This window comes from Heterocephalus glaber, unplaced genomic scaffold (assembly GCF_053883595.1).
Source record: "Heterocephalus glaber isolate CG9 unplaced genomic scaffold, H.glaber_assembly_v1.0 deba00001555, whole genome shotgun sequence".
Taxonomy (NCBI): domain Eukaryota; kingdom Metazoa; phylum Chordata; class Mammalia; order Rodentia; family Bathyergidae; genus Heterocephalus; species Heterocephalus glaber.
Window position 1 is genome coordinate 592,725 of NW_028258346.1, and position 22,739 is coordinate 615,463.

Sequence of the window (22,739 nt, forward strand, 5' to 3'; positions counted from 1 at the left end):
TGAAATGCTTTAAAACTTAGGTCTTATTTTTGAAATAGAGATCCTTTCAACGATCTGGGAAAGAGAAGGCATGAAGAGGACTCAAGAAGACATCCTGAAGGAAGAAATGTCTGGGGTGATTCCTAAATATTGCAGTTAATGAATAAGCACTAGGGATAAAGATAGGGGATGAGGAGAGTGGTATATCTAGCCAAAAAGTAGTGTGTGCAAAGGCCCAGAGGTGGGTACCAACACATCAGGAGATGAGGTACATCTAGAGCAAATACATAAGACTAGCAAAAGGAGTTCTATCGCAAACATTTGCTTTGCATTCATATGATATAATATTATGGAATAATTTGAAACAAGCTATATACAGACCAGTATGAACAGAATTCAAGAACTTAAAAGTCAGTGGGAAAAACAGGCTTCAGAATAATATACATCATGTGGAACATGGAAAGGGGAACAAGAGATGCAGTGAGCAGGGAGAGATGGGAAGTGAAAGGAACCAAAAAAGAGTTATGATGTGGTATGTACAGGTACAAACTCCCCAAAATAAATGTAATAATTGTCTACTTAAAACATGTACTAATAAAGTAAGTACGCAAAAGTTTTGAAAATACATAATACTGGGCCGGGGATTTAGCTCAGCGGTTCCGGTACCTGCCTCGCAACTGCAAGGTCCCGAGTTCAATCCCTGGTACCGAAAAAAACAACAACAAAATACATAATACTGACTTATTATTAAGCACAAATGTAGTAAAAAAAATACATGGACTAGAAGGATGTATACCTTCTATAGGAAGCTATTCCTTTGAATACCATGGAAGAGGAATAGGATTCTCTTGTCTGACATATCCCCATTAATGACTCTCTCTATCATTCTAACAAACACAAACGGAGAATACACAAACTCAAAATATCACCATTATGCTGATAAAATCCAGGTTAAGGGATGTGAAAAGAGCACAACAAAATAGGCTTTTCCATATTGAAAATAGAAAAGTTGTCTGCCCCAGTGCATATACTTCTGACCCCCTTCTGCAGGAGCAGAGTCTGTCCTTGTGCTATTGATGCTGTATAGTTGCAGAGTATCACTGTGAACCCCCCAGGTGCACCCAGGTCCAGGTACTCCTCCCAAATTCACCAACAATAGAAACAGCTTCCCCTCAAAGAGCAGCAAGAGGCAGGGTAACCAGGATTGCTGTGCTAATGGGAGTCATCTCCATAAAAAGGGAGAAGCAGGAGTGGACTGTAATTGTTACTCCTCTAAAAGATTTGAAATAATTTAAGAAGTTTATCAAGAATAGTGATTAGAATCTGTTTTGGTCACTTATAGGTGATGCCAGTGCCAAGAAGAGTGGTGGGCTCAGAGTAGGTGCTCAAAAATATTTTTTGATTACATAAAGATATTATATCTTGATAAAACTGTGATATACATACACAATGGGATACTACTCAGTGGAATACTACTTAATACACAACAGGATATATTTGCAAGTGAAATAGACATTTTAAGTACAAAAAGACAAACACCACATGATTACACTGATATGTGAAATCTAAAAATTTGAACTTAATGAGAGTGGAATTGTGGTTACCAGAGGCTGGGGAAAAGTAAGAAATGAGGACATATTAGTCAAAAAGTACCAAGTTTCAGAGAGAAAAACAAAATTCTGAGATCTACTGCAAAGCATGGTGACTAGATCTGTGTGTCAGATTTATTTCACTTAAGAATATGGTCTCAAGGTCTATCCATTTAGCTATAAATGTCTGAAGCTCATCCTTTATGGCAGAGCACTATTCCACTGTATTTAAAAAAACCCATCTTCTTTATCCACTCATTGGTGAATGGGCATTTGGGCTTTTTCCAAGATTTAGCTATTACAAACTTTGCCACTATAAACAAGGGTTAGGGTTATATATATCGCTATGGTATGAAGTTTTTAATTCTTTCAAGAAGATACCAAGAAGAGGAATAGCTGGGTCAAATGGAACTTCTCATTTTAATTTTTTGAGAAATCTCCACACTGATTTCCACAGTGGTTGCACCAGTCTACACTCCTAACAGTGGAGAAGGGTTGCTTTGTCCCCATAGCCCCACCAGCATTTGTTATTGGTTGATTTTTTAAAAATTTATTATTTTTGTTTGGTACCACGGATTGAGCTTGGGTCCTTGAGCTTGTGAGGCAGGCAACGGATCCACTGAGCTAAATCCCTAACCCTATTGGTTCATTTCTTAATATCAGCCATTCTTTCTGGAGTGAGGAGGAATCTCAGCATTGCTTTAATTTGCATTTCATGAATGACCAATGATGTTGAACACTTTTTCATATATTTATTTGTTGTTTCTACTTCTTCATCTGGGAAGTGTCTTTTCATTTCAGATACCCATTTTTGGATTGGGTCTTTAAATTTGGGAGGTCTGATTTTTTGAGTTCTTTGGCTATTATTTTTTTAAATTTGAGTTGTACTTGCTTTTGTTTTTGAATTTCTTTGCATGCAGCTCATGTATCCTCAGAAAATTGTAGCACACTGAGAATAACCTGATATTTTATTGTACAAAAAGTGTTCGCTCAGCATGTGACAAAAATGCCATGTCATATGCTGTAAAAAATTATTAGAAGTAAATACAGTGGTAGTAATTTAACAAGTTTCTTATAAGGAGAACCCTGTGCAGGAGCTTAGTCATGGATAGTCATGTTCTCCACCATCTGACCATACCATTTTAGCCACAGAAATTTTATTAGAGTGCCCACCTACCTTTAAGGCAGCCGCAGGCTTCCGAGGTGGTATGACATGAGAGTCTTTCCTCCCAATGACACAAGCATTGCCTACTTGAGGTAACCTGAATGAATGTTTGTTCCTTTGAAACAGAAGAACCTACATAAAAACCAAATAATACAAAAATTGGTCAAGTTTTGGACTTAAAATATGTGCCACCTTGATGTAATTTATTAGTGTACCTGTATTTAGTAATGAGAAAACTACATTTAGAGAATTTTTGTACCCTGAGATGTTGTTGTTTGCTTTCTGTCCATAACCGAGGATGAACTCTGGAGTATAGTTCCATAAATAGTCTAATTTTAAACATTTACATAGATACAACCCATTAGTCATTTTATTCTAATTTCATATACTAATGTTATAATTATTATGTTAGCTTTATTTTAAAATTATGTTCTTGCATTGTTTACAGTAGAGGTGTTTAAGGATATGAACTTTCTAAAACTTTCATTGTGCTTTGATGTATACATAGGAAAAGTGATTAGTTTCCTCAGCTGTTAAAATGTACATGTTTGATGAATTGTATTAATCAGTTTCAGTTGGAGTTTTTGTTTATTTTCTTTAAATCTTTATCTAGATATTCTATTTGCATAACTAATGTTTTATTTTACTATCTATGTAGAGTATATGTCAATCTCTATTTCTAAATAAGTTGCAAACAGGAAAATAAAAAAACTCAACATAAGACCAGCTTGTTCTGCCAGTGCTCCCATAACATTCTGTGAATTTATTTTTTTCCCTATTCATTCAATTAATTTTTTTGCCTGCTTGCCAGTGCCCCTCACTAGCTTGGAAATTCTAGAAGAATAAAAGTGTGTCCTTTGTATCTTGTATCCCCAGCATCAAGAGCATAGGAGCCATCCAATAAATATCTGTTAAATCACACAAATAAAAAGATAAACAAATACTATAAACCCATTTTTAAAGGAATGTAAATGCTACTTCTACTTATATGCTTATGGCAGCTACTAAACGCTTCCATTGAATGTGTACTTCTTCTTAAGTCACTATATATTAGGTTATGAGGCCATTATGCACCAAAGACAATGAAAGCAGATGGAATATTTCACTGCTTTACCCCAGGAAGGGGAAAGAGAGTGATCAAAATTTGTCATCAGAAGTACAAATTAATAAGGCGTTAAAACATCATTTGAAACCTAACGTGGTATGGCACTTCCTATGGCTATGTAATTTAACTATTGATGATAATTTTGATATTAGAAACCTTTGATATCGAGAGATTGAAAGGATTGTGAAACCTGTCTTTGTGTCTTGTCTTTTCTGAGAGTTTAATATGGAGCACTACACTTGCTTCGCTTCATGCTGACGGAGACGGAAGGGGGAGGCGGAGGTGGAAGCCTGCCCCTGAATTTGAATTGTGTAGAGAACATAGCCGTGTTGCACTGTCTTGTCAGTATCTCTTTCCAGCTGGTGCTGACATAATTAGGCACATCAAGCACAGAAGAAGACACTTTAAATTCAGAGCGCTGTTCCAAGGCTTGCGAGTAACGACGAAAGGTGCCTGAAGTAATCAGTGGCACATGGGAAGGTGTGCATTTCCAGTAGGTTATTCACCCACTGTGTGTCTATTATAAGACATGAAGTAGTAGAAAAGCCAAGATTTGTAACTTCTTGAAGAGTGGCGTTGTTTAAAGAGATCAACTTTTTGGAGCATTACTGTTTTTAAAATATATACCTAGCAATGAATCTTTCACCACCAGCGTAAAGCAGATAAATGTATATGGTCTCCCTAAGAACAGGAATTTCATCTCTCTTCACCTATACATATGCCCAGCATTTAATACAATATATGTTAATTGGTGACATGCCAATAGATATGTATTTCATGGAATGAATATCTAGATGGAGGGCCCTGATCTTAATTTTCTTTATCAATAAAGTGGGGATATATTATATATTAGGGGATTATTAGGTCAATTAAAAATAAATTAGAGAAAGTAAAGCATACCATTGATGTCCATTGATAATGTCATATATAATTACAATATATCACTGAAATTATAATGGGGCATGTCATGCATTTGGCTTTTACAAATATAACTTGGGCTTCTGTCCCTTACAGTCTTGCCTGATTCTTGTCTGCCTCTTCTTTCTCCTAATCCTTCTCCTTCATTCTTTTCCAACTCTCAATTTCTTTTACATTTATTTGGCAGAGCAGGTTGCTTATCACTTTTAAATTTGTCTTCAAAGCCCATGACTTGACTGTCTTAGATGGCACTCTCTAAAAGACTTACCAAAGCATCTTCTTAAACAAAGACAATTGTCTCCCAAGAAAAATTTTGATGCCAGCTGAAATTAATTTTTCACCCGCTTCAGATATGTAATTTCTACTGTCATTCATAGAAAGTTCTGTCACAGTTGAAAGAAGACACCATATGGAACAAGGTCCGTAAATACCTTCCTACAGTATGTTGGGATATAAATTTAGTTTGCGATCCAAAAGATGCAATCTAAATGGTCATGTTCAAACTTCAAGGTAGAATTCTAGGAGTCCTTGGGGGAAATAAGGTTGAATGGTTTAATTTCTGGGTCTTCAAGTCTAAGATTTTATTTGCTCAATATACAGTATGTGGGGAGGCATGGAATTCCATGATTAAATTTTTTTTTTTTTTTTTTTTTTTGGTACCAGGGATCGAAAGAGGGACTTTGCACTTCCGAGGCAGGCGCCTGAACCACTGAGCTAAATCCCTGGCCCATCCATGATTAAATTTTAAAAGGTTTGAAAATCACTGGACTAAATTGGCTGGAGAAATAATCAAAAAATTGTTGCTCAATAAAAATTCTATGCCATAAAGAATTAGAATATAAGGTAAAAGTTAAAATTCAGTTGTAATAAACTATCTATTTACAGTATTCTTCAAAATTACATAATCCAAGGCATAATCTGGAGCCATCAACTGAACATGCGTGCATGGTTTTGTGACATATCTGTCCATGTCACCCATCTATATCTTGAAACTAAGGAGCAGAGTGAAATCTTATGATGCAATCTAAAATGGTGTTCCTCTTTTGTCTAACAGTTGTCAAAGTTGGTCTCTACTAGTTACAGGGAGAAAATTTCATATTAATAAAAATGAAATAAAAAGATGAATGGTATTTATTCTGCCTGTTTGGAGAGTGTAACAATTACGATTGTAACTTTCAGATAGCAGTTAGTGCTCTTTCAAACAAACTAAGAATCTGTTCCCTACCGTCTAGAGTAAAACAGCTTGCAAGGATTATTGAGAAAGTTTTCTCTGTGTGGATCCTCTAAGAAGTAGAGGCCAAGGGGGGAAACATGTGAAGGATAAAAGGGAGGAAGGTGAAGTGGGCAAAGAGAGGCTTCAGGTCCCAATGCAAGTCTGACATCTTTGAAAGGAGATGAAGAAGGAAGAAGGCTTACATGAAAAGTCTCAGACAGCAGCATAGTACTAAGAAAGTTTTGGTGAACCCAATGGAGATCCCAAGGCAAAACTGCCCTTCAGGGGAATCTGGCTTCTTCTCCAGCTGGGAGAAGGATGGGATCAGCAAAGCCTGCACACTCACTAGTTATGGGTTTGCAGAGATGGCAACTGGGTTTGCTGGGCAACGATGCTCCCCACCATCAGAGATATGAGCAGCATATTGCTATGGCCTCCACATTTCCCAAACGGGGAGAGTTTTCAAGAACTATTAGCAATTCTGACTTGGCAGATAATAAATTGGCTGCTACCTTTTAATCAATCTGAAAAACAATAATTTTAATTTTGTTTTCATGGAAAAATCAACTCCTACAAATAATCTTTCCTAACACAGAGTCTTTAACTGATTATAAATTTTTGGCTATATTTTCATAGTGTGTAAAATATATTAGACTATGGGTACATTTATTCATTTAGCAAGAAATTATTGAAATAAGTGCCTACTAAATCTAAGGCAAAAACATCATTTCTTCCCAATCCTTGAAATATTATGCATAGGACATGCAATTCACTCAGCAAGTCATTCTCAGAATCAAAACTCTAAGATACACAGCATTTGTAAAATAGGATGTGCTCAGTAAGTGCTTGGTGAACGAATGGGTGTACTGGCACTATTCTGTTTCATGGAATTCATAGTCACTTTGAGAAGGTGCATTGCACTAGAATATTTTCAGAGGACTCATATTCCCCTTAAAGATCTGTACCCTAGAGTCTTTATTCAAAATAATATATTTAAATAAATAAAAGTTAACTAAAGCATTATGATTGATGATTCAGTCATGCGACATTTTCAAAAAATTTTCTGCTTTGGGAAGATGTGTTTAGTTTTATTGTTATGAACTTTTTTATTTCATTTTTTATGCCCATTTTCTATAGTTTAATCCTTGAGGATAATATAAAACCCAGCACACAAACCACACATTTAATGATGAGAGTTCCTTGAAACCAAAAGTGAATTTTTTTTTAAGCATAGAGCATTTTAGCCTGACTTGAAAATGTCTGATTTTTCCTTCCTCAGCTAACTGCATGGTTTAATAAACTGTTTCCAACAGAATCATATTCTATTAAGTTTAACAAGAAAAATTAATAAAATAAAACCACAACTTTAGAAACAGATGGTACTATGTCCTTTTTTTCCAGCCCTGACATATAATACAAGGCATTTTACAGCAGCAACCTAAGCAGGAAACTATATGGTATGGGGATAAAAACAGTACGTCTTGTTTCTTCGGCTCTGTGGACATTTAAGAGACTGGGTGAGCATCTGTTATCAAAATGAGAAAAAAAATCAGAAGTACTAAAATCAACCTCTGTATTTACACATAGTTTTTAAGAATCTTAAAAATCACCCAGTAGTACCCTCTTCCCTCTGAAAAACCACTGAGGAATTAACTATAGGGTTTTAAAAGTTGAAGGCATGTTTCAGCGCTGCAGGATTTGTGCAAACCATCAGATGCTACCCAGGCATGTGAGGCAGACGTTTATTATGTATTCATCATCTGGCCTGTTTTAGGTCTTGCTGTATAGCTCCATACTTTTAAATAATAGAAAATCATTACAGGTAATGATTATAGGAGGTCTTGACTTAATTGACCAATTTGAGAATTAAGTTTAAAGGGTTTTTAATTGTTATTTTGTAAGCTTTTAGAGTTTCCAGTTACCCCTGTCAATTCCTAAGAAATAACAAAACACATTTTGTAGTTAAAGTGAGAATATTTCCCTGTCAAAAATTGCCTGTTTTTATTATTGTAAGAATTGGTCCACTGAACTTAGCTCAGCCTCCAAGGTCTCAGCAAGAATGCTATGATTAATGAGGTAGCCATTAATGTCAGTAGATTGAACAACCAAAATCTGATTATATTAAAGTGCTTCCCAAACATTAGGGTCACATTAACAGTTTATTGAAACAAGCTGATAAAATTTAAAATGGTCATCTAATTCCCTTGGGTTCCTAATTGTTGCATGATAAATCACTCTGTAGAGAAATCTATTACAATGTTCCAAATGAGAAAATGTAATTTACTGTACCATTACTAGGGTGTTTGAAGCACTTCAGTTCCTTAACAGGAGGATTTTGCTAGAATGAGGGAAAAAAACATTCAGGTTTTTGCTAAAGGGTCTGGCCTTGAATAAAACCTCCTAATGATAAATCTTCCAACTATGAATTGGGTAAGAAAAATTATGCATTTTATGAGCCTGCAATATGTGAAAACAAATTACATTAAAATTCCTTATGAGTTGATTACTAAAAGTTCAGCGTGAATGATCCTTTATTGATGTTCATCTTCATCTACATTTTAGAAGGAAATCGCTGCAGAAATCAACTGTACCATATAAATTCATTGAAATACTTCTTCACTGTGGAATTCTCATTGAATTCCCTCCGAAGACAAATGTCCCTGCTTTGAAAGATAAATTTTGGCAGTCCTAGTAGAACAAGTGAAAATTTTGCCTGTTCAGTCTTTTGGTCACTCAATCTCTGAATCTAGCATTTCCAGGAATGGCCCAACAGTTTTATATATTAGTATGTAGTACAGACCATATCATCACTTGTTCCTGGAAAAATCTCTAGCCAGGAGAGGGGAGGAGGAGGTGAGCATTTCTGGGAATGCCCTGAAAAGGTGGTGACCCTAACTATTTTGATATAACTAATGACATAGTTAAAGGAAAGGCACGTAAGTATGTGCAAATAATGGGAAATTGTTAATCCAGATAGTGCTCATGGAGAGGAGGTACACTGGGTTTAGCACTCTAATTTACTAGAATTATCAAATTCAAAGAAGAAAATGTTTTCTGGAGGCTTTCTTTGACCCTATTCCCTCCCCAAATAAAAGTGTGTTTAGGGCCTTTCCCTCACATTCCTATATTGACTGAAAAAACCATTAATAGAGCAATCATAAATTGTATTGTAATAATTTATGTGTTTAGAAGACTGACTGATTCTTCAAGAATAGTGCTTACATTTTTTAAAAAAGTGTTTAATCCTTGATCCTGTCAAAATGTCAGAAGTGCAGTAATGTTCAAGAATGCTTATTGAATGAATAATAAATTAACGAATCAAAACTAAATGGATCACCACATAACATATGGCCCAGTACTTCATGGCTGTTTTAGATATTTAATTTGTAATCAGAATGTCTTTACAAATTCCTTATAGCCTTTCTCTTTCAGAGACTATAATGTTAAATGAAATAAATCATAAAAAGCTTAAATCAAAGGAGAGGGATTTAGCTCAGTGGCTCCGCTGTCTGCCTCACAAGCACAAGGTCCTGAGTTCGATCCCCAGTACAAAAAAAAAAAAAAGCTTAAATCCCAAGCTTAAATATTTCATGATTTCTCTTATATGAGAAGCCTAAAGTATAAAATCAATTAATGAGCAAAATAAAAGATAATAGGAAAGAGAGCAATAGATCTATTACAAAAGGAGAGGGACCAACAGATGGAGGGAGGGGAAAGAGGAGGAGGAGAAGGGGATCAAAATTAATTAAGATGCATTGCTTACATGCACTAACTCCACATGATGAATGTAATCATTATGTACTGCATATATGTACAATAAAACTAAAAACTAATAAAGAATTTGATATATCTAGATTAAATCTCAAAACTTTAATATGTCTGTGGTCCGGTGCTTATGAACTGATAATTGAACTAGCTGGAGAATCTGTGCCAAATTTCAAAGGCTATCTCATTTTCTTTTTATTTTGGAGAAAAATATTCTTTGGCAGTGTGAATATTTAAAGAAACTTTTTTGGTGCCGGCACCTTGCCTCTTGTAATTTTAGATTTTAAACTGGCATAATGCTAACCTATTTCAAATACATTATTGACAAATACAGTATATTCATTTTTGGGTAATTGCGTGGCTCCCTTTCTCACTTCCCTCAAGTCTACATAAATTTTGTTTTTATCCAAAAGCCTTTCTTTATCAATTTACCTAAAATAGCACTTCTCCATTATTCTATCTCCAGGTCCTTTGAAAAATTCAGGACACGGGACATACTGTTTACATTTTCATGTTATCATCTACTTTCTCTCATTTTAATATAAACTATGAAAATAGAAATCCAACTACAGTGCTTATATAATAATAATTAATAGAAGGAATCAAAGGTGTAAAGGCATCTTCTGTTTTCCGAAGAGCAAATAATTTATTAGGTTTGGAATACAGTTTGAAATGAAAGCATAATGATGAGACTTGCATTAAGGAGGCCCCATTTTGGTAGCAAGGACAGGACAGCTCATTGTTGTATCAGTTAACATTTTTTGACAAATCTGAAATATATTACTTCTGATGAAGCATCACTAAACATTGAATTGAAAAGGGCATTAACTCTGAGAACCAGGAAAGAAAAAGTGACAAAAAAGCCTTCTTAGATAACCCACAAATTAATTTTCTTTCTTTAAGTAGACATCAATGTAGAGTACATTTAAATCCTCTCTTGTTCTAGAATGTCACTTTCTTCCTCTTTGGACCTTAAAACTTAGAGGAAAGGGTTTACATTTACTACAGAAGTTAAAGGAGAATTGGTTAAAATCACTGCTAAGAAGGACAAGTGGAGCCAGAACTCAGCTTCCTACTGGACCTATGGTTCTGATAGCCAATGTAACCCCAGAACTCATGCCTTAATTCTTACAGAAGATGGAGAAGCAGTCATTTAAACTCAGAATATATTTTCTTTCTGATCCAGGCAACTATTTAAGGCTTTGCTCATCTCAATGATATATACTTCTTTTTAGATTTAAACTAACTCAATTAGAAAGATACTAAATTAAAAACACTGTGGATTATATTTATATTTTCCTTGACCTTTTCCCCATTTGAATTAAACTTTGCATCTTCTCTTTGCTAAGTCTCATATTCACCTTTTTGGCTTTTATTCTTTTCATCATTTGTATTTTTCTTATTAATTTGTAGAAGTTCTTTGTATATGATGGATACTAATCTGAATAATTACATGTTTAAAATATCTTCTCACTTCTTTTTCTTGCATATATATATAATTTGTATGTAGTGCAATCAGATTAACCATTTTTTCTCTAAACTTAAGAGAGAATTTCCTCCTAAATTCCCCAACTGTCCTATCTATATTTACCACACAGTCCTGCTCTTTCCAGGCACTCTTTACTACCTTGTCTACACTGGTTTTATTTTTCTCTGATGCTCTTACAATTTTCTAATATTCATATAATTTGTTTATATTTTAGTGTCTGTCTCACTGTATTCAGAAAAGCTCAGATGCCTCTATGTTATTTTCATTGTTGTGCCCATACTACCCAGAGAATGTGGTTACAAGTAGATTTTCAACAAATACTTATAATTTATTAATGAATATTTCTTCTAAAGCTTTTAAAGTTTCACATTTACACTTAGATCATTAAATTTCTTAGAATTAAATTTTTGGGTATGGCATATAATTGCAATCTACTTTTACATGTTTACCAAATGTATAACAAATTATCCTGGCACAATTCAGTCAATAGTTCTAACTTTCAAACATATACATATATGTATATATGTATGTACAAATAATAAATACAAATATGTACCTATATATACATATTTGTATTTATTATATTCACTAAGAGGTAGATTCTATGAAAGTAAGGACCCTTCTTCATCACCTGCTCTATCTTTAGTGCTTAGAACTCTGCTTATCACATAGTACTATTACACAGATATAATAACAAAAGTGAAGCCAGGCATGTGGCTTATGCCTGTAATTCCAGCACTGAAGAGTGTGGGGCAGAAAGACTGCCATAAATTCGAGGCCAGACTGGGCAACATTGTGAGTTCAAGACCAGCCCAAACTACCCAGTGAGACCCTGTCTCAAAACAAACCATCAAACAAACAAGAACAAAAATGATTCATAGCTGGATACAACAATATGAAAGAATTTTCTAGGGGTAATCTTTAATAAAAAGAACCAAATATTGAAGAGTACATATCACAGTCCAATTATAGGAAGTATAAAAAGAGTCAAGATGAATGAGCAAGTGAGGGAGGTTTCTGGGTCACTGATAATGTTCTGATTCTTCATCTAGTTGCTAATTCATTCAATAAAACATCTTGAATAATAAATATGTTGTGGGGAATCCATATTCCATTCCATGTGTAAATATGTCTATACCAATACCGGGCTGCATTAATTACTAAATTTTAAAATAAGTGTTCATATCCAAGAGGATGAATTTTCTATTTTAGTATTTGTCAGATTTATATTATCCACAGTAATGAAGCATTTATTCTGCCTTTTGCTAAACAAACTATGCTATACAAAATTAAATAGTAGATGAAGAAATGTTGCTTTTTATAGTCTCACTCTAGCTAATAATGAAGAATTATTGTAGCATGAGAGTATCACTCTTTTTGCAATCTTTGCCGTATCAGTGGATCTAGACACTGATGACCAATAGCTGCTAGCCTTTCAAAGAGAGATACAACGTGATTTTGAGTGCTTCCAAATGGAAGAACACCACCTGGGAAGTAGTGTTGCTGAAAAGGAAAAAGAAAAATGATTGCCTGAATTTTATTTGGTCACCATATAAACTAGCAATTTATAGAAATTCAGAGAACAGAGGAAGATGCTAGACTGCACCATAGGATGCAATTAGCACTAGCCAGATAGTGAGAAACTATCAGAAAAACAATTTGATTTCTTCAATAAATAAATTACAAGAAAGAACAACAGTTGATGGAAGAAAAATATATAGACTTTACCAATTGCAATATAGGTGCCTTATTTGAATCTTTGAAATGTAAAAGAGCTATTATATTTATGAAACAATTAGAATTTTGAACACTTAGAGGGTATGTGATAATATTGAGGTATTTAGATATGTTGATGTAATGGTGGTTAAGTTTTAAAAAGAATGAGCAATTATTTTTTAGAAATGCAAACTAATTTAATGAAATGCAGAAATAACATTACCTAATCTCAACTATATGAATTTTAGATAGCCTTATAAAGTTATATACATGCACACATGTATTAGGATTCTATTGGAATTCTACTGAATTTAAAGATTAATTTGGGGAAAATTGATACCATTATACTATTTACTTTCTCTTTTCTATTTTATAAAGCAAACTCTGTCCTCTTATTCTCCTTTACACAAGTAGTTTTTCTTTTTTCTAATGTATCTTTTTAGGTTTTCTTTGGGATAATTTCTCTAAATTCATGAGAAATATGATTGGAGAATGAAATTTCATTCTACACATACGTACACACATGCACACAAATTGATTTAGGAAGACTTGAGAAATTGTAAACATTAAGTCTATTGACACTTCCAAACACAAAGAAATGCTAAATATTTAAGTAAGAAAAATGATAATTACTTTGATTTAATCATCACACATTATATGCATGTATTGAGTTTCTCAATTACACCCATAAATATGTACACTTATTGTGCATCAACTAAAAACTAAACTGCATTAGTCATTTTCTAGTTACTGGATCAAACTATCCTACACCCTCAACTTAAAGAAGAAGATGTTTATTTTGGCTCATGGATTCAGAGGGTTTAGTCTATGGTCAGCTGGCTCTAAGGCAGAAATGCTATGGTAGAAAGTCATGATGAAAGAAGGCTGCTCAACCCATGGCAGCCAGGAAGCAGAGAGAATACAGAGGAGCCAGGGAGAAGATAACCTTCCGAGTCAGCTCCCAGTGATCCACCTCTTCTAAGTAGGCCCCATCTCATAACAGTACATTTAGCTGATGAGTAATCCACTGACAAGTATAGAGACTTCATGATCCAGCCACCTTCCAAAAGCCCTCACCTCAGGACACATGAAATGGGTCAGGGAGAGGGTTATTTTAGATCTAAACCATACCACATACTAAAATAGAAATGTTTTCAAAAATAAGTGAAAAAAGTTATTGAAAAACGAGATATATATCTAGCCATTCAACCTTTTTTTAATAGAAGAAGCCTTTCATATCTTTTATTTACATCATTCCAAAGCAACACATACAGCAGTTGCTGTGGAAAAAGACAGCTTAGCTCAATGATTTAACTATGGGCTCTAAAATTGAGCTAGCTGGCTCCATATATTATTGGTTGTGTGTGTTAGGGAAAAATGGTTTGGTTTAGTTTATTTGTTCTTCAATTTTCTCTACTATAGGAGGAGAATAACAAGCATAAGGCTTTTTACTTCTGCCCCATAAGGTTTTGGTTTTTTGCTTCATTGTCATGAGGAGTAAGTTAATAACCTAACTACAGTTGGCCCATAGAAAGAGGGCAAGAATGTTAGCTATTAACTAGTTGATTGCTTATTGAGTATTATCCCTCTTTCATATTACTTCAGTCCTTTTATCAAGGAAAAGACAGTTATTTTTTACAAAAGGATTTTTCAGCATTTTTGCAATTGCTATTCTAACTACTGATGTTATGTTTCTATGAATAGATGACAATGTTAAGTGGTTTTGTTTGAATGTTTGAACTTACCTAAGTTTTTCAATCTTTAATAACTTCTTTTAATTTAAATGTTCCATTTCTTCTGTACATTTTTTAAAAGGGCATATTTATTCTTTTTTTCCCATTAAGTTTATTGGTACATTTTAGGTATAAAATACAGTTACATTCATCATTGGGATCTTGTACCTTTACATGAGTATCTTGGTTCTTATATTTTTCCCCTTACCTTGCCCTCCCTTCAACACTTCCACCCTTCCCTTTTTGCAAAGACTTTGTTTCTATTTTTTTCCTTTTCTCATATTTTTTCTTTTCCCTTTTTTCCTTTCCCCTACCCCTCCCACTTCCCCTGCACCTTTAGACTTTTTCTTCCTGTTACACAATATCAATTATACATTTTTTTAATTACAATATCAAGATCTAGGAGACATTACCACAGATTTTGCAGAATTTAAAAGGATATAGAAAGCATATTTCAAAAATCTGTTTTGAAATAAATTGGACAACTTCTAAGAAGTACCTTGGAAAACAAATTAATGAAACTAACTCTGGAGGAAATATAAAATTTGAATAGCACCTATTAAAGAAAGTATATTCCTAGCTTGAAAACATAACTATATGACAACAGCAGGCTCATAAACATTTTAACTAATAAATTGTATCAAACGATTAAAGCAGAAAAAAGGAGGAACACTTCTCCCCTAATTTTAGGAACTCAACATTGTACTAATCCTAAAACTGGATAAAGAAAATAGAAGAAAAAAGTATGAACATAGATAGAAATTTGTTTAACAAAACAATTAGAAGTCAGGTCTGGCAGGATGTAGAAAGTGGTTTTGTTATAGGGATGGCAGTGTTGGTTCAGCATTGGAAGATCCACCCCCAAAAGTCATCATTTTAACAGAGGAAAGGAAAAAGCCATATGATCCTGTCACTACTTGGAGAAAAAGTATTGGACTAAATTCTACAGCTGTTCATGGTAAAAGCTATGAGGAGACCAGAAGTAGAACAGAACCATCTCAACAGATTAAAGACATGTACTCCATACTTCCAGTGAGAACACCTTGTATGAATGGTGAAGATACAATGCTTTCTCCTTAAGGTGGGGAACAAGGGCAGACATGCTTACTCTTTATCTGTCCATTAAACTTTGAAACCTAGGCCACACCAAAATAGTTTGGCAATAAAATGACACAATTAGGATAGGATTGGCAAGGTAGAAGCAAAATCTTTATATGTAGATGAAATGATCAGCTACAGAGAAAATACTAAGAAATCTCTAGGAGCCCCTAGAACTTGTATTTGAATTTGGCAGGATTAGAAAGCACAAGGTATATATAAAAATTCAGGTCTGTGTATACTTGCCATAAATAAAGAATTGGATATTGAAATTTAAAAGTTATGTAGGAGTACAAAAGACCTAGAAAAGTTAAAAAATAAATAAATAAACAGTGTTAGAAGACGTTTAGTACCTAATTTTAACACTTCTTTTAAAGCTACAGTAATCAAGGCAGTGTTGGTATAAGGAAAGATATATAGATCATTTGAATAAAACAGAGAATCTAGGAATAGAACCACACATATATGGTCCACTGAGTTTTGAAAGATTATTTAACATTAGCGTTTTATAGAATATAAACTTAATTCAAGAGCCGAGGAAGAGATAGTGTTTGCAGCAAACGGCACTAGAACACCTGCTATCTGTATATAAAAAATTAACCTCAACACTTTATTTCCATACATGAAAATAACTTGAAGGGATCTATAAACCTAAATAAGAAAGCCTAAAAGTATAAAACTTTAAGAAGAAATTATAAGGGAAAATGTTTATGAATTCAAGGTAGGCAAGAACTACCTAGGATACAAAAGACATGATGTATAAAGGAAAAAAATTGATAAATGAGAGTCCATCAAAATTTAGAACTTTAAATGACATCATTAAAATGAAAAGTAGTCCTTAAACAGACCATATTTACAATGCATATAACGTATGACCAGAATATATAAAGAATTCTTAGAGCTCATTTATAGACAACGCAATTAAAAAGTAGACATAAGAAGATGATAAATAATCAGTATAGCACAAGGAAAGGCATGGAACTCTAGAATGAGAAAAATACTAATCAGTACAATAACAAGATTGAATTATACACTCATTAGGGAGATGAAGTTAAAAGTTTTAAAAGTCTTGTCATGACTTTTTTCTTTTTGTTGGATTCTCCCCCTTTGGGTTTAATTTGTCACGCCCATTGGATTCATTCTGCTGGTTTTCCTGGTGTTGTGATCCTCATTGTCTTTCCCTAGGGTATTGTCTAAAATTTTTTGGAGTACTAATTTGGTATTCATGAAGTTCCTGAGGTGCTCTTTCTCATGAAAGTATCTTATTTCTCCATCAATTTTGAAAGATAGTTTTGCAGGGTACATCAATCTGGGTTGGAGGCTGTTTTCCTTTAGGGCTTGAAATACATCACTCCAAGCTCTTCTTGCCTTGAGGGTTTGCATTGAGAAGTCTGCTGTGATTCTGATGGGCTTTCCTTTGTATGTGATTTGTTTCTTTTCTCTCACTGCTTGTAGAATTTTGTTCTTCTGTTGGATTTCTGGAATCCTAACTATTATATGCCTATGTGTAGATTTTTTTTGATTAAGGCTAGCTGGAATCCTGTATGCCTCACTTATCTGTATGTCAAGTTCTTTTCCCCTCCTTGGGAAGTTTTCTGCCATCACTTCTGTGAACAGTTTTTTTATGTCATCTGCACTCTCTCCTCTTTCTTCATTGACTCCAATCAGTCTTATGTTATTTTTCTTTGCATTGTCTAGCAGCTGCTGGATTGATTTCTCATGTTCCTTTACAATTTTAAAGCAATTTTTCTTTTCCTGGTCACTAATTGCAATCTTTTCTTCTATATCTGAAATTCTATCCTCACATTAGTTCATTCTGCTGTGCAGACTTTTGATGGAATTTTTAATCTCCTGGAAATCTGTTTATATCTGTTTTATGGATTCCATTTGCTTCTTATGTTGGGATTCCATCATTTTCCTCAGATCCTCTATTTTTTTATCTGTGTCCTCTCTAGATTTATTAATCATGTCTTGCACCATGAGCAAAATCTTTGCTGTTATCTGAGTAATTATTTCTGATTTCATTTTTCCCAGATCCTCTTTTCTTGCCAGTTCAGAGAGTCCAAGTGGTTGAGTATCAGATTGTTCCATCTCATTTCCCTTTGGGGTTGCTGTAGGTGATCTGGAAGCTGTTTTTGAGGCTTGTTTAAGTGTCTTCTCATTTCCACGGTCGGGGGGGTGCTTCTGGCACCCGTGCAGCTCACCTTCTCTGCCCTAGGAGCTTGGGATGGCGGTGGGGAAGCTTCCTTCCTGGAACTGGCTCAGCTTCTCTGCTGTAGTAGCTTGAGATGGTGGCAGGGTAGCTTCCTTCCAGGTGCTGGAACTGGCTCCTTCTTCTGTACATTTTGATATGTCATTTTGCTAACACTATAAGGAGGAAGGTCAGAATGAAAGACAAGAGGAAGTCTGTTGGCAATAGGATTGTCTGTAAAAAAAAAAAAAAAAAAAAGGACACAATTAAATTTGACTATTAGATAAACAATGATAATATTTTACTATGGGTACATCTCAAACATTGCATGGGCTATTCTTACACTAGAAAAATTTGAGGCTTTTTATATCTAAAAATCATATTTAACTTTGTGCCATATATTTTTCTTTTTTAAAATCTAGTTGAGAGGCTACTGTTTTGATGGTAATAGAGATGGAGGGGAAGGAAATGCTTTGAGAAATGGTGATTTTTGTGTTGACTTTTTGAACCTTTAGTCACTAATGCCTAAATACACCTTACTGCCAACTTCTCTCTAAAGAGAAGAGAGTTATAATCTTCTCTCGAAAGAGAAGAGAGTTATAATCTTCTCTTTGCTGTAATTTCAATGCTAAAATGTCACATCCCTGAGGCAGAAGCAGCTATTTCATCATTGCCTCACTCCTATCTTTGGTTACCGTACAGCTTGCAATGGGAATAATCATTATAGAAATCAAAGTGCCGGTCAGTAGTTAGAAGAAACAGTGCCAGCAGCAGCATCAAAAACCACAAGAGCCTCTTGTAGGTTGCTTTGCATCTACATACAGTTCTCACATTTTCAATTTTACATAATGTGATTGTCTTATTAAAAATGGAAACAAAGAAAAAGCACTTCCATCCATTAATCTACTCCAGGTGCTTTATCCTCCCTGCCCCCACCCAGTTTCTCTCTTTTATTCTTTCTTTCTTTCTTTCTTTCTTTCTTTCTTTCTTTCTTTCTTTCTTTCTTTCTTTTTCTTTCCAGTCTTTGCATCTTTATCTGTTCCTTGAAACAAAATCAACAATAAGAAGAAAATCCACTAAACCAAAGAAAGCATGGCTATGGTTGCTGATTTAAGTAGCACTTCATCTGAATTGGACTACTTTCTTAAGTTACAGAGATTGTTGGTTTATTGGAAAGTCTTATATACCTTCACCAATTGAAGGTTGGTCATAAATTTGAGTTCCATTCATCCGTATAATTCTATACTTTGACAGTGTATGGCCAGTGAACCATCACTTGGACTAAAATGATTTTTCACTCATTTTTACTATCCATTTCTTCAAGTGAAAAAGAAGGCAGCAAATCTGTGAATATGAATCACCTCTATTCAAAGCAAAAGTTCATCCTCCACTTATCAAAGATTTTTCTGGGCATTCTGAAAAAGCATTCTGGCACCACCAGACTCACATACAAATTCCAATTCTTCTATCCACTTTCTCTGTGACTGCACCATATAGTTTACTTGACATTCCAAAACTTTGATTTCCTTCTATAAAACAAGGACAAAAATATGAATTTACACTTTATGTAGACAATGCTAGCCTATGGAATTTTTATGTAAAACTACTGATAGGAATGTAAAATGGTACAATTACTGTGGGAACCATTTTGGAAATTTATTTAAAGGTAAATACACCTATTACATAATACTTGGCCATTCCATTCCTCAGTATTTACCTAACAAAAATAAATGCATATATTCATATTAAGACTTGTACATCTGTGTTCATAACAGTTTTGTTGATAAATAGATGAGATATAGAAACAGACTATGTCTATTAATAGATAAACTGATGAACATGTGGTATATTCATACATTGTAAAACTATTCAGCAGTACAATCAAATTATCTAATGATCAAGCAGCAACATGATGAATCTCAAAATAATTAAACTGAATGTAAGAAGCTAGAATTATATTGTATAATTTCATTTTATAGAATTCTAGGAAGTACAAACTCATGTATAGTGACAGCAACCACTTCAGAGTTTGCCTGATGATAAGAAGGGAGGAAAGAAACAATTACATCACTGATAATTATTTTAATTCTATTTGTTATGAATTAGTTATTTGTTCAGTGCATCTCCTTCATTAGATCTATTATGTCACAGACTGGTAATTAATTTTATTAGTTTACATAGTTGGTTTGTTTTTTATTTTTATTTATTTTTACTCTCCATTTATATCATAGCCCTTAGAATAGTGGGGAGTGGCACATAGTAGGTGTTCAATAGATGTTTGTTTAATGAATGAATGGATGTATAAATGGAAAATGATCCTGTAAATTAAATTCTTATTCCCTCATTACCCGTGGGAAAATTAAGGCCTGAGAGCTTAAATTGCCAAGTTAATACATGCCTTATTATTCATAGAACAGATAACAAAGAAGACAATAAGAAAAAAGAAGGAAAGCTATGTTGAGAATAAGTCCAGGTCATGAAAATAAGTTTCATTATGTACGAAGTTGCACAGAAAATGTATTTAGTTACATTTTCCACTTTAAATCAGAGTCTCCAGACTGCTCCCTTATAACTAATAATCCCTCATCTTTAATACAATAATAATCCCCTGTTGCAATGCTCCTCTACTCTGGGTCATATCTGCTAACCTCCCTGTGATTTCAGCTGCAACTATGATGAATGATTTTGTGCATACAAGCTCTTACATTTTTCTCCACAAGACTTTCCAAAGCCCATGATCTCAAACAGTCCCGGTGCAAGTACATTCTGGAAGCAAAGAGGAGTTATATTTATGATTTAGACATATTCCCTAGGAAGGAGTTTTCCTTAGTTTTACCTCTCTTTTTTAAACAGATGCCCCACATTGTCATATTCTCTAATATTTGCTCCAATATATGCAATCTATTCAGACTAATCAAATCCCATAATTAAGTAGGTAGCATGTTTCCTGTAGGTCAGTTCTTTGGGACCTGATTTGAAATGGAGATTTGCATGTAAGAGATTTATTGAGATGTGGCCCTGAGGTCAAAGCTGGCAGCACAGTGAAGAAAGTCAGATTGGGCAGAGGAAGATTTGAATTGTGATGCATCCACCACAGAGGTCTCGGCCAACCACCGGAGTGAAGCTCTGGAGCTGAGAAGGTCTTTAAGTTCTTCTTTTCTGCTGCAAGAGGGCAGGGCCTGTGCATACCCTCTATTGATGATTGGATATAGGCAGTCTCTAGGAGGGGGGAGCAACATTTTCTCCAATGACATTCTTCAGAAAGGGACTCAGTTGAGTGCTGTAAGCCAACACTCATAATGGTAGGAACAAATGTCTAAGCCCTGACAGCAGTCAACAGCACACCACAGTCCACTACAACTCTTACAATACACCCTTCACCTTTCATGATGTGGAGGACCGGGTAGGTTTCTGCAAGGCCAGTTTGGATATGGAACACACCACATTTGCTATAACCAGAGTGTTACCAGCATTTGAAATCAGAAACACAGAATAGAGTCCTCTTTGATTAGGTTGTTTTTATTGTAGCTCTTTAGGAGATGGCCTCAAAATTCTGTATAACACTTGCTGGGATGTAATAATATTTTTCTTTAAAGACTTTGTCAAAAACAACTCATGAAAACACTTAAAACTTTTCTAAGCAGTAACATTAAACAAGGCTCTTTGACAAAAAAAAATTCCCCTTATTTTAACTTACTGTTGATGCAGACTCTCAACTAGTGACCAACTTTGGTACTAAGAAAACAAGTTTAAAAATAAATCACTATGTCTAATGCAATGTCAAGTACCCATAGTCAGCAACTGCATGAATATAAGTAAATCACTAGAATTGAGTGTTTTCTGTCACTCTGGTGACTGAAAAATAGTATTTTAAGTCAATACTCTACAGTGTAGCAATGGCATTAAATTGCCCCCTTCAAAAGATCCCCACACAATTGCCCCAAAGAAGCATTTGATCCATTATGTTTTCAAAGCATTCTTTTCTGGTTTACTAATTTTCAAAGAATTTCCACTTAAAATCTCAAGGTATGTCATTCTTCTGAGACATGTCTCTCCAGAGAAGCTCTTCTTCATCTACTACTAAAAGCCATTCTTTGGGAGAATTTTTTTCAATGCAGATTCAAGGTATCAATAAATGTCTACTAATAATTTGGTGTAAAAAAAAGCATATGTGAGACTTTGTTTTCCTAAATATTTATTTCAAATACTACATTTTCACAGTAGTTTTAATCCTAATGTCACCCTTAAAATAAATCATTATGTGCACTTCATGTGATCTTTTCAGAATGCAATAAAACAGATTGTTTTTAATGGCTGTTCCAGCAATGAAAAATATCTGTGTTAGGTGGAAACAACAAATTGATGCTTTTTCAATTCCTTTTAATGGCATGAGGATCTTTGCAACCTGCTGTGAAAAATATTCTCTTAATGATAGGCCTGTGGCACAACTTAAGGAGTCATCAAGAAATAAATGCGCCGCTGTCTGGTTGGCAGCTTGGTGTCCCTTAATTGAAGTGTTACAAGATTCTGTGCAGAGGAAGCCTCCAGGGTTTCATAGCTAAATGGCATGGACACCTCTGATGAGACATGCAGATGAAGATGTGTCAATACAATCTTCACCAATTTGCTGTAATAGCAGGGACTGATTAATTTTATAACCACGGGTGCTTCTATTAGCTAACCTAAGGAATGATTTAGACTTTATTAAGCGACTTATTTCTATCTTTTTTCAAGAGATGACTGCAACATAGTTTATTTCTGAGTGCTACACTGTGGCA

General features: G+C 34.4%; 1 long non-coding RNA gene across 1 annotated transcript; it reads right to left on the bottom strand.

The window, feature by feature from the left end:
• Window positions 1-16,653: 16,653 nt before the first annotated feature.
• Window positions 16,654-21,587, bottom strand: LOC147824057 (uncharacterized). Its single transcript, XR_015442805.1, has 3 exons — window positions 20,667-21,587; window positions 19,323-19,490; window positions 16,654-18,195 (listed from the first exon to the last, which is right to left on the bottom strand). It is a non-coding gene; the product is annotated as an uncharacterized LOC147824057 (long non-coding RNA).
• Between the last annotated feature and the right edge of the window lie 1,152 nt (window positions 21,588-22,739).